The sequence below is a fragment of the Delphinapterus leucas genome, chromosome 13 (assembly GCF_059928025.1).
Source record: "Delphinapterus leucas isolate spDelLeu-1000000601 "Yukka" chromosome 13, BTC_Dleu_Yukka2, whole genome shotgun sequence".
Classification (NCBI taxonomy): domain Eukaryota; kingdom Metazoa; phylum Chordata; class Mammalia; order Artiodactyla; family Monodontidae; genus Delphinapterus; species Delphinapterus leucas.
This window is the reverse complement of record NC_143141.1, coordinates 66,185,266-66,199,420: the sequence shown is the minus strand read 5'-3', so window position 1 is coordinate 66,199,420 and position 14,155 is coordinate 66,185,266.

The window sequence follows — 14,155 nt, the reverse complement described above, 5'->3', positions numbered from 1 at the left end:
GAGGAGCTGAGTTGTGAAGCAACCAGGGCTGGAACATTTGTTTGGATCATGCTGGGGTGCATGACCAGGTGGTAGCAGGAAACAGGTGAGCTGCTCTTGTCTTTTTCAATCGGCCCTCTCCACCCAGCTTCAGAAGGAAGCAAGGACACGTGCACTCCTCAGGAGTGGAATCCAGTCTTCCCACAGGCCTCCTGTTAGTCTCACCATCCCTCCAACCAGCCAAGGGGGCTTGCCTTCCCTATGTCCCAACCCAGGCCTGGGGTGCCCAATATGTAGCTTGAACTGCTCACTCCCCAGGGCAGTTCTCTGCCCATGTAATTTCCCTTTTCCTCTCAGTCTCCTCCTGTGGGCACAGGTCACGACCTGATCACTTCTCTTCCCCTCCTACCCAATTCCATGTGGCTCTTACTTATAACCTTGGTTGTATAAGAGTATTTCTGCTAGTCTCCAGTTAGCTTTTAGTGAAAATTGTTCCAAATGTAGATTTATTTTTGATGTGTTTTTTGGGGGAGGTGAGATCCATGTCCTGCTACTCTGCCATCTTGATCTCCTCTCTGCAATATGTTAAATAGCAGGAGTGTTTTTGTTTATCTTAGCTGCATCATTGGAATTCTCCTAAAGGTTTAGAATGAAACTGAACCCTCCATGCTTTTAAAATTTTTAAATGGCTACACAAAAATTCACCAATTTTAATAAGTTTTATTTCTTTTTAATTCATACTGATAAGACAGATGTCACAATACAATCTAACAAAATAGTTTTGAATGAAGTTAAAGACAACTAAGCTCTACTGGAGGCATCTTACGGAAGAAAAAAATTAACTTTTCGGCCAACCCAATACCTATATCAGTGTTAATTTTGACAAAGAACTGTAGTAATATTAGGTGTTAACAATGGGGGAAACTGGGTGAGGGGAATACGGGAACTCTGTACTATCTTTGTATGTTAATGTTATCAAACATTATTCCAAAATAATGAGATTATTTAAAATGAGAGATTTCCTGGGCATTTTTTCTTTAGTTTTTTGTTTGATTTTGCATTCTTTATCTGGTTTGGTTGTTCCAGATTTTTAAGATAAAGAGATACAGGAATTGTCATTGTCTTACCTCCTTAATCTTCTTCTAGTAATCAATTAGCTTTTCTAGATATCAGTTTCCCAGTATGTGCCCCATTATATCTTCTAGATTAGACAAGAGGCTGGAATAAGGGTAAAACAACAGCAGGATAAATTCAGATCCCACAGGAACTGGACTGTGCATTCACTCTCATTCCCAGGAAACCATTTCTACCACCTATAACTTGGGATTGTAAGCTATGACACAGCCACAGATCCTAAAATTCCTATAAAAAATGTTTTACTTGTGCATTAAAAAATAATAATAATTAAAAGATAAATAGCAGACTGTAGGCCATATACCTATAAAGTAGTGTCTGCTTTTGTGTACTGCTTGATAAATCTCTCTTAAAGTATTTAAATCATGCTAGCTATTCAACAAAATACTCTAACAAAGAAGCAAGCTAAAATTAAAAATATATATAATCATAAATCTTTGTTTCATGACTCCTACTTCTAATTAAATTACTTTGTTTTGGAAACCTCTATGCTGCACTTTTTATTCTTGATAGGTTGTCTATCTGAAAGATGGTTGCCAGGACTCCCAAGGTATTCATGAAACAGATGCCAGTCTGTGTTACTATTCTAGTTACATCAGGGCACAGCCGAGGAAGTACCACCTCCCAATATGTTCTATAATTTGGATCAAAAGCCTTCAATATTTACTGCCAAACCCAGTATGGCAAGGAAATTCATGTGCACCCTTTGGCAATGCATATAGTGGAATCAGAATGGTCAGAAACCATCCTTCTTCCACTATGGCAAGTTCCAAATTTTTGTGCCTTTTTTCCCCCTTGCAATTTGCTCTTTGAAGAAACTGGGTCATTTGCCCTTTGGATTTTACACAGGCTGGGTTTTGCAAATTGCAATCCATGGTGCTGTTTAACATATTTATCCAAACTACCCAACTACCTGAATTGCTTCTGTAAAAATAAACTTCCCGATATCAGCTATTTTGGTTATCCCGAGCTACAGTTTGTACAGTAAAGGAAAACTAGACAAATTCTCGATTCTTTCTCATTATTTATCAGGTTTTCAAAAATAGTGAATTGGTTCCCTAGCATCCTTCAAATGTGTTCATGAGCTTTTTCTTTTTTTATTTATCATTATGAACTCATGGATTAAAATACATTTGAAATTTCAATCAATTTATATTGTTGCTGTAATTATATTCAAATTGACCCAAATTTGGTCAATGGATCCTAAATAAGTTGGCTCCTGAATCCTTTGACTCAATTTAGAATTCTTTGATAGCTTCCTTTTTTCCTGGTAATAGCAAAATTCTCCAGATGCATTTTGGAATTTTCTAGATCTGGAATGAGGTAGGTCTTCAGAGTCTTAGTTCCTCTTAGTGAGACATGATATTTAGAGACCATAATCCAAGCATTATGGTTAATCCTTTTTTCTAGACCTTTTCAGTGAAAAAGGTCCTGGAAATAGCTTTTGATAAAACGTTTCTTGAGTTTACATAGGTATTTCTAATTTAAACTTAGAACTGTTGGAATTTTAACTTAATTTCTTTAATCTTGTATATATTTCTTCTTTTTCCCATTCTGAAAATATCATTTCTCAATGGCACCAACCTAATACTTTTTTTGTTTGTTTGTTTCATCACATGCTACAAACATAACAGTCTCAGAATTGCAATACTAACATTATACCAACACAATCATTGAAGAAAACATTTTAAGATTTTTTGTTCTTTTTGTCCTCAAGTTTATACCACCTGGGATGTGGTAATTTAAAATAATTCCTGGTACACAGTTATGGTTATCTATTACTTTTTCCATTTAATTTTTACAAATTACTGTAAATTTTGTTTTATAATTATAATTATGTAAAATATGTACAATTTTCAAAAATAAAATCTGCAAAACAAGTTACCTTCAGGAAAATCCAGCTCCTTTTTGCCTTCTCCTCTACTATACTATTTTCCTTTATAACTTATTTAAGTCTTTTAATTCATCTTTGCATTTTAATATTTAAAAGGCATACATATATTCATCTATTTTTGTTAGATGAATAGATGAATATATGGTGGATATATGAATATATGTAATTTTCTACACCATGCTGTTTTCACTTAATGTAATTTGGAGATACCAGAGTAGTAGTATTTAGAAATGTCCTTTATTGCTTTTCCAACTGCAAATTACTCCATTCAGCATTATATCAACATTGTTGGATATCTTTATAAGGTCAATTCTTCCTTCAAAAACATGGTATGTCTTTTCATTTGCTCAAGTCTACCTTTGTGTATTTCTAGAATCTTTTATGTTTTTTTTTCATATAGGCTAGCTCCTGTTAAATTTAGGCTAGGTTCTTCATTTATTTAATGGCTTGTTGATTTGTTTTGTTTCATTATCTTATATGAGGTTTTTACTTCTATATATCTTCTAGTTGAACTTTGTTTTATTTTTGAAAGTTATTGATTTTCTTATGTCAACTCTATAACTTGCTAACTTTTCTACTTCTCTTCCTGTTTGTAAGAGTTTTCCATTGATTCTGCTGTGTTTATTGATTATGATATATCATATTATGAAACATTATCATATCAGTTGCAAATAAAGGTGGCTTTACTTCTTCCTTTTCAATATATACCTTTAATTTTTTTGCTAGTCTAATACTTCCAAAGCAATATTGAGTAATACTCCTTACACAGTATTAAAGAGAGGTGGGATATTTTTCTCGACTTTATAAGTAAAGCCTTTAGTATTTCCACAGTAAATAAGATGCTGGTTTAGGGACCGCAGTTTATGTATTTTATCATGTTATTGAAATATCTACAAATTTACATTTTTCAACATAAATGGGTATTTAAATTTGTCATATTTACAATATATAATGAGATTACTTTAAAATTTTCGCCTGATACTATATATAATAAATTATCTTAACTGGTTTCCAATAATGAACTACCCTTGCATTACTAGAATTAACCCTAGTAACTCATGATGTTTTACTTTTAATGGGTCATGGGATTCTGTTTGCCAATATTTAATTTATTTTTTCATCAGTATTTATAAATGAATAAAATTTGTCTATAGTCTTCTTTATAGTCCAATCTTTGTCAAGTTTTAGAATTAAAATTACATTCACATCATAGAAAAACTTGGAGTTTTCTTGTTTTTTTTTCCTACTTTTTTGGTGAAAGTATGTTAAGTAGTGTTGGGAGAAATCCCTTGTGAAATTTCCTGGAAATGATGAATTTGATGTAAAGTACTCTAATTTTTATATTTTCTGAGCTAAATGTCTTTTTAAAATTTCAATGTCAATTAGAGTCCTTTGGGTAAGCATATTTTCCAGAAAAGTATCCATTTCATGGAGACTTTCAAAAGAGTCTGCATAGGATTGTGTAAAGTAGCCTTATATTTTTAAATAGATTTTATTTTTGTACCTTCTCTTTTCTCCTGATTCTTTGGATAGGTTTTTTATAGTTTAAAAATTCTGTCAAAAAAGTGATTTTTGGTTATATTTATTAGTTCCACAGGGCTTTATTAGGTGTACTAGTTTTTGTATAAATAATATGTTTTTATATTTATTAATTTTCTCTGTCCTCTTTTTATTTAAATTTATTTCATTGTTCTTTTGTTATTTTGCTTTATGGATTCAGTGTCAAAGCATTTATTTTAACTCTTTAATTTTTATTTATAGGTTTTAACGTTATAATTTTCTCTGATAATTCATTTATAATGGTAAAGGTTATAATACATTCTAAATTTTACCCTATGTTCAAGAAATTCTGAAATCTTGGTCTAAATTTTCTCTGTAATCCAAACGTTGGTTGAAAATAAATCTTTAAATTTCCAGGAAAAAAATCTTTAAAATGATTTTATATTAACTAATTATTTTATTGTACTTTGGTAATGAATGATGCTTATATTACTTCTATTATTTGGAGTTTCTGAGGCTCCTTTTCATGCCTAAGACACAGCCAATTTTTATGAATATTACCTGCTTATTTGCAAAGGACGTGTGCTGAGAATTATTTTTGTCCACTTGACTTTCATGGATTGACGGAGATATATTAAAGTCAGCTTCTACCATTAGTGTGCTATTGTCTCTTTCTAATTACATATTTGTATCTATTTTAAGAAAGCTGTTGCATTGTTTTGGGTGCATAATTATTAATAACTATTATGCCTTTACTGTGTTTTATAGTAAACAGCACTATAAAGTTTTCTTTCTGTATGTATTGATCTGAATTCCACAATGCTAAACTCAAGGTTGTGACCCCTGTTTTTCTTTTTATTGGGTTGACCAAAAAGTTCATTCGGTTTTTTCCATTACATCTTACAGAAAAACTCGAACAAATTTTTAGCTCACCCAATATTTAAATTTATCTATATATTTTTCTTTTTTACATTTAATCTTTCCAAACTTGTTTTATTATGTATCTTTCCTAAATCATATATTTGCATTCTGCTTTCTTAGTCAATTGAAGTCTGTTTTACTTTCTTATAGGTGAGTTAAACTTATTTATATTTACTGATATGACTGATGTATTTCATCTCAGTTTTGTTATATTTGTCTGATACATATATACAGAGTCTTTCTATATATGTACCACTTCATTTTATCTTTTTTATATTTTGGAAGATCTTTTGTTCCTTAAATAAGTTACTTAACATTTAAAAATATGTTTTTAAAAATAGGGCACTTTTGTCCTAATGGTCACTTTTACTGTTATATCTTTATTATAATGTCATTCTTTTTGCCAATTCTGTCTGGTTCCCTGCTATGAACAATATTGAAATTAGCTAGTCATCTTAGTCTTTCTTTTCCCTTCCCTCTCATTCAGTACCTAATCTGGAGCAATAAGTGAGATTAATCTACTTGCCATATAGTTTCCCATTTTCCCCTCATTTAAAAAAATCTATGTTGGGGCTTCCCTGGTGGAGCAGTGGTTGAGGGTCCGTCTGCTGATGCAGGGGACACGGGTTCGTGCCCCGGTCCGGGAGGATCCCGCATGCCGCGGAGCGGCTGGGCCCGTGAGCCATGGCCGCTGAGCCTGCGCGTCCGGAGCCTGTGCTCCGCAGCGGGAGAGGCCACAACAGTGAGAGGCCCGCATACAGCAAAAAAAAAAAAAAAATCTATGTTGAATATACATTATCAAAGAATATACTATTATAGTGTAGAGTACATATTATACAATATATATTATACAGAGTATACATTACCTGAGTGCATATCATTACATACTATCTTCTCATATCCTTCATTTTATTTCATTTACAAGGAAAAGTATATATTGACTGTTTGCTAGCAGTCATTAGGCTAATACATTTCTAGTCTTTTAGTTGTCTAAATTTATTTACCAGAAGTAGATTCCTCATTATGGGCTCATGAGAAAAATATTCCCTAACATCTTGCATGTTCATTGCACATCATGCATGTCTTTATATTTGAAGGTTTTTCTTTTTTTTGATATCTTAATATGTTACTTCATTGTCTTCTGGTGAAATTTTTGTTCTTCAAAAACCTCATGTTAATCTGATTGTCCTTTCCCTCATAGGTGACTTGTCCCTTTTGTCAAATTTTTTTTCATTGAAGTTTTTCTGGTGTTCGTTGTTCTGAATACATCTATCCAATGTGATTTTTCAAAAAGTAAGTTTGTCTTCTTTATGTAAGTTTATTTCTTGAATTATAATTTTAATATTTTTAAATTTGTTTCTTGGGTTTCAGTTTTGTATTCAAAGACAAATATGTTGGATTTTCTATTACATATATATATGTGTGTGTGTATATATGTATATATATACACACACACATATATATATATATATACAGAGAGATAGATGAGATATAATAGAAATATATTATATTTCCCATTTTCCCTCAAAACCTTTTATCTATTTATGTAATTCATTTTGATTAACTAAAAATACATTTCCTCCTTTTAATCTTCTATTTATCTTTTGACATTGTTTGTTTTAGTGTTTCTCTAATTCAGTATTTATTTCTGAAGTAATCTTGCTTTGATTTTTAATCTTTATTTTTATTGAAGTATAGTTGATGCACAATATTGTACAAGTTACAGGTGTACAATATAATGATTCACAATTTTTAAAGGTTATATTCCATTTATAGTTATTATAAAATATTGGCTATAGTCTCCATGTTGTACAATATATCCTTGTAGTTTATTTTATACCTAGTAGTTTGTACCTCTTAATACCCTACCCCTATATTACCCCTCCCCCATTCCCTCTCCCCACCGGTAACCACAAGTTTGTTTGCTATATCTGTGAGTCTGTTTTCTTTTTGTTATATACACTAGTTTGTTGTACTTTTTAAATTTCACATATAAGTGATATCATACAGTATTTGTTTTTCTGTGTCTGACTTATTTCACTTAGCATAATGCCCTCCAAGTCCATCCATGTGGCTGCAAATGGCAAAATATCACTCTTTTTATGGCTGAGTAGTATTCTATTGTGTGTGTGTGTGTGTGTGTGTGTGTGTGTGTGTATAAAACATCTTTATCCATTCATCTGTTGATGGACAATTAGGTTGCTTCCATATCTTGGCAACTGTAAATAATGCTGCTATGACTAGTGGGGAGCATGTATCTTTCTGAATTAGTGTTTTTGTCTTTTTTGGATATATATACAGGAGTGGAATTGCTGGGTCATACGGTAGTTCTATTTTTAGTTTTTTGAGAAACCACCAATCTGTTTTCCACAGTGGCTGCATCAATTTACATTTCCACAAACAGTGTACCAGGGTTCCGTTTTCTCCACATCCTCATCAACATTTATTATTTATGTTCTGTTTGATGACAGCCAATCTGACAGGTGTGAGGTAATATCTCATTGTGGCTTTGATTTGCATTTCCCTGATGATTAGTGGTACTGAGCATCTTTTCATGTGCTTGTTGGCCATCTACATCTCCTCTTTGGAAAAATGTCTATTCAGTTCTTCTGCCCTTTTTTAAATTGGGTTTGGAACAAGACAAGGATGCCCACTCTTACCGCTTTTATTCAAGACAGTTTTGGAAGTCCTAGCCACAGCAGTCAGAGAAGAAAAGAAAAATAAAAGGAATCCAAATTGGAAAGGAAGAAGTAAAACTATCACTGTTTGCAGGTGACATGATACTATACATAGAAAATCCCAAAGATGCTGCAAGAAAACTACTAGAGCTCATCAATGAATTTGGTAAAGCTGCAGGATACAAAATTAATATACAGAAGTCTGTCGAATTTTTATACAATAACAATGAACTATCAGAAAGAGAAATCAAGAAAACAATCCCATCTACCATCACAGCAAAAAGAATAAAAAAGCGGACTCCCCTGGTGGCTCAGTGGTTAAGAATCTGCCTGCCAATGCATGGGACACGGGTTCAAGCCCTGGTCCAGGAAGATCCCACATGTCACGGAGCAACTAAGCCCATGCATCACAACTACTGAGCCTGCACTCTAGAGCCCGTGAGCCACAACTACTGAGCCTGCGTGCCACAACTACTGAAGCCCGCATGCCTAGAGCCTGTTCTCTGCAACAAAGAGTAAACCACCACAACGAGAAGCCTGCACACTGCAACAAAGGGTAGTCCCCACTCACCACAACTAGAGAAAGCCCGTGTGCAGCAATGAAGACCCAACACAGCCAAAAATTAATTAATTAATAAAAAAGAATAAAATACCTAGGAATAATACTACCTAAGGAATTTAAAGACCTATACTTGAAAAACTATGAGACACTGATGAAAGAAATTGAAGATGACACAAACAGATGGAAAGATATAACATGTTCTTGGATTAGAAAAATTAATATTGTTAAAATGACCATACTACCCAAGGCAATCTACAGATTGAATGCAATCCCTACCAAATAACAATAATGTTTTTCACAGAACTAGAAAAAATAATTTTAAAATTTGTATGGGAACACAAAAGACCCTGAACAGCAAAAAAAAATCTTGAGAAAGAAGAACAGAGCTGGAGGAATCATATGCCCTGACTTCAGACTACACTGCAAAGCTACAGTCATGAAATAGTACGGTACTGGCACAAAAAAAGACACAGAGGTCAATGGAACAGAATAGAGAGCCCATAAATAAACCCAACACTCCTACAATCAATTAATCAAGGCAAGAATAGACAATGGAGAAAAGACAGCCTTTTCAATAAGTGGTGCTGGGAAAACTGGACAGCTACATGTAAAAGAATGAAATTAAAACATTCTCTAACACCATATATAAAAATAAACTCAAAATGGATTAAAGGTCTAAACGTAAGACAGGATACCAAAAAACTCCCAGAGGAAAACATAGGCAGCACACTATTTGACATAAATCACAGCAATATATTTTTGAATCTGTCTCCTGAAGCAGAGGAAACAAAAGCAAAAATAAACAAATGGGACATAATTAAACTTAAAATATTTTTCACAGCAAAGGAACCCATCAACAAAACAAAAAGACACCCTATTGAATGGGAGAAACAACAAAATGGGAGAAAATATTTGCAAATGACATAACTGATAAGGGGTTAATATCCAAAATATATAAACAGCTCATACAACTCAATATCAAAAAAACAAACAACCCATTTATAACTCTCTTTAGATGTCTTTTTATATCCTATCATATCATTTCAGAATTCATCTAATTATGAATTAAACTTTTTTTCATTATCTCTATCATTATCTTGAATTTTATGTCTTTTTTCAAAGAACTATGTTAAAATTCTCATCTTTTGGAGTGCATGCTGTTCTTTCATACTTTCATGGTCTATAAACCAGTCTTTTTCTCATTATTATTACTGTTTTTAATAATGAATTTTTGTAGGATTCAAACATAATCCTTTTATGTTGTTTGAGATGAGTTTTTTTAAATTGCTATAGGAGAGGGAGATTTAAGACAGCTTTTTTGATTATTTTTCTGAATTTTAGAAGCTATCAACAATAACTTGGTGACCTTTATAGCTACCCTGCAATAGGGTCTTTTACTTTCTGAGATTTTCTCGTCTTTCTTCCATGTATCTTCTTTTATCTGGCTCTTCTTTTTTGCACATATATTTCTATTACTCAATCCAGATTCTACTCCTAGCGATTTCTCTTCAATATGTGGTTTTGTCCTGGAAGTAAGCTTACATTATTAGGTTCAAAAAATCAATTGGAACCACACCACCTATCTTTTTTTCTTAGCCTTATGTTTAGATGTATTCTTAGATGCAATCATAAATAAAATAATTTCAATACACTAAGAAATAAAAAATCATAACTATTAGAAGTCCGGGAACACACCTAAAGAGATACTATCTCTTTAACTTCCCATGTTCGTGATTATATAGTCAGAAAATTTTCCAAGGATATATCACACAGAAAGGTTATTCCATCCATCTTTCTTCTTTTGCAGGCCATTATTTTATTTTATTTTGTTTTATTTTAACATCTTTATTGGGGTATAATTGCTTTACAATGGTGTGTTAGTTTCTGCTTTATAACAAAGTGAATCAGTTTAAAATGAGCCATCTGCTCTGAATTACAGGTTAGGCTTTGTCACCACCTGGTTTTATTCAGAATTTTCCTAGTCTCTTTGCAGCCACCTGTGAATTAGAGCCTGCACTGCCACATAGTTTGCTATTCTCATGTCAATTCACCCATGCTTTCCACACTGAGAGGGAACCCGTCAGTTTGGGAAAGATAATTTGTTGTGACTTAGTTGTTAGATTGTCTCTCAACGTCATCAGAGTCCCCTTTGCCCTTCACATTTCCTCCTGCACAATTGTTCATACAATAAGTTGGTCTTAAAGCTATTAGTGGTTTGGCCCTAAAAACTATTATTTGGGAGTTTATTTTGTCACTTAGTTTTGTTTTGAATGCTATCCATGCAATTTAGTGTTCTGATTATTGTTGGTTTTGTTTTTGCCATTTTATAAACTGAAATGCTGTTTTTGAGGGTGAGGGTAGAAATCGGGGAGATTTCAAAAACTTTACTAATTCTGCCACCTTCTTACTATGAAGCTCTTCTACTTAAATTTAGATTAAATATATTAGACTATGAAAACTAAGAAAATTAAGTATCTTCTTTTTGCCACAATATAAAACAAATGTTACTGCATTTCATGTTTTCAATGGATTCCTAGAAACAGATTATTGAGAAATGACAAGCATGTGGAACTGGAAAATATATGTCAAAAATAATTGATATGGAAAGATATTCAAAGCACTTCTAAGAAATTTTAATTGAAACAGAAGGCAAAAATTATAGATTAAAAATAAACTACTTGGGTTGCCTGATGTTTTTATTTAGACATGCTATTTTGCCTCATTAATACTCATCGTAAAAACTCACATTATTCTTTTCCAATAGTAAGGTCCACCCTATAAAATTCAAAATAACCAATCATTTCCAACCATCAAGCCATGTTCTACTTTCAAGAAATTATTTTGTTCAGACTAAGCTAATTTCTAAACAACGTGTTAGAAATAAATGCATTCAAACCTCTCAGGACACGCTTATCATTTTGTCAAGAATCTATAAAATCCCATTACTTGAATAGAGTTTGATGTAGACTGAAGAAAGATAAGTGTATCATAAATCACTTAGTGATGAGATCTCAAACTGAGCCACTTATCGATTCTTAACTCCTGTTTACCCTGCATCATGTTTAATTATGCCAATTTCACTCTATTTCTTTGGTGAGATTTATCTGAATGCTAACACTTGAATTGAAAGAATGATTAAAGTCTATTTCCTTAAAAATAAATGGTATTCTTTTTCAACATGAAAGTGATTCTTAAATTGAAAACCAAGATATTTTTCTACATATGCCTACACACATGGGATATACAAAAGTGGCACATGATTTAATCTGTGCTCATTCTAATGAAAAGTGATCTGCAAAAACTATCCTATTTTTCTATTTAGATTGTAAAGTGAGAAACAGTTGAAGTGGTAAACGAGTATAGGAGCTAGTGCTCCTACATATGATATATATACATATATATATAAGAAAGAGTACTCAAATCCAAAAAATATGTAAAAACGTAAAAATTTGGAATAGAGGAAGGTGATATATTAATATATACCTAATAGAGTAAAATATAAGATATTTAATGCAATAATATGTTAATAAATCTGACATTAATAATGAAATGGATCATTTCTATAAACAAAAATTATCGTAGTTTAATCAAAATCAGGAAGCTCTAATTCTAAAAATAACACTTCCTAAAAAGCATAAAATTTTTCATTTAGAGTGACACATGGCTAACATGTCATAAAAGGATCTCTTCTAATTTTCTTATAAGTAACTGTAAAAATTAAAAAATCTTTAAAAATTAAGGTGCTACATAATTGAAAAGTAAGTCTAAGAGACAAACTGTTGCTAGGAATATTTTCTCCACCTTCAAAGCTTTTGGAGTGGGATCATAATCTTAAATGTAAAACTTTCAGGAGAAAATGAAGGGAAAAATCAGCATGGTATTATGACTCACAAATTGGTCTTCACCAAAATTAAAACTTCCTACTTTTCGCAAGACAGTTAAAAAAATGAAGAGGTAAACAACGTATTTGAAGAGTATATTCTCAATGCATACGTCAGACTAAATGACTTTTATCCAAAATATATAAATAACTTACAATCCAAAATAAAAGACAAAAGACCCAATTAAAAATTGGCAAAAGACGTGAACAGATATTTCACAAAAGAAGACATACAAACAGCCCATAACCATGTGCAGAGGTGCTCAACTTCATTAGTCATCAGGTCAGGGAACTGCAAATTAAAACCACAAAGAGATACTACAACATGCCCACTAGACTAGCTAAAATTAAGAAGCCTGCCAATGCCAAAGGACAGAGGCTCCTTTAGATGATTGTACTGCTGCCTGAATCTAGGTATTTGGCTTCCAATTAAAGAGGAATTATGTGAGGAAATTCACTGGCTCCTTAATAAAATCAAGCACTGATTTTCAAGCATTGGTAATACTGGGAAAACTTCAATCTTTGGTTCCTATCCCTCACTGATAACTTTGAATGATCTGGGATGTTTTACATGGTAAGAGAACCAGTGGATGTTTTTAAAACCAGAGATAACAGTGAGATGAATGAGAGTTTTTCAAAAACAAGGAATTCTTAGGAAACAAGATTATGAGATCCAGCCACTTTTTCCACATGGAGATTTTCCCTCCATTAGTCATCTTGGTTGTTCTTTGTTTAGCCTTCTTAAAGAAGTCAGTAGATTCCGAGTCCATAAAGAGTGTCCCCAAATTTCACACATTTAAGAACTAGAAAAAATGCTGTCAGAGAGAATGGTCATGAGATTCTTAGGATAGGCAATGATCATAAAAAAGCATTCCCTGAAAAGTCAGAGTGATGGTTTATTTGGGAGAGATGTTTCCTTATATGGATAATTTTTAAGTCTTTGTATCCAGAAACCACATTCAGAAAGTCATCAATGTGAAACTCTTAAAAAATAAAACAATACAAAACAAAACTACGTTTAGAGATTCATGAATCCATTAGATCATATACTGATATTTTCTTCATGAAAATAAGTGTGCTGAATAAATTCTGAATAAAGATGCACTGGGAAACTATTCAATGACTTGTGAGAGACTTTTAAGTAAAGAAATCTGAACTAAATAATGCATGAACATGCGAACTTGCCACTGTCTCCTTGATTTTGCTTAAAAGAGTGCCTTGCAAAGAATAGTTGCTTATTAAATATTTACTAAATGAATGAAGGGTATATATTTATATTCAAATAGGTAGATTTTAAAAAGACAGCTTCAGGGTAATGATACATAGAAGGGGAATAACGCCTTCAATTTTTAATAGTCAAGGAAAGAGATTCAACTGTGGTATGCCCAACCCAGTTGAGGAAATAGATTTGGATAAAAAATTATTCCCTGTGTACGTTATGATTGAAGGGGATGGAGAAGAGAGGATGTGTAACATTTATACAGTTTCTGGTTATTTGTGGGGGAAAAAAACTAATCAAATTCATAACCAAACTGATTTTTGAAGTATACTTTAATCAAGGGCATATCTTCTTCCTCCAAAAAGCCATCATTGAACCATTCTGAATT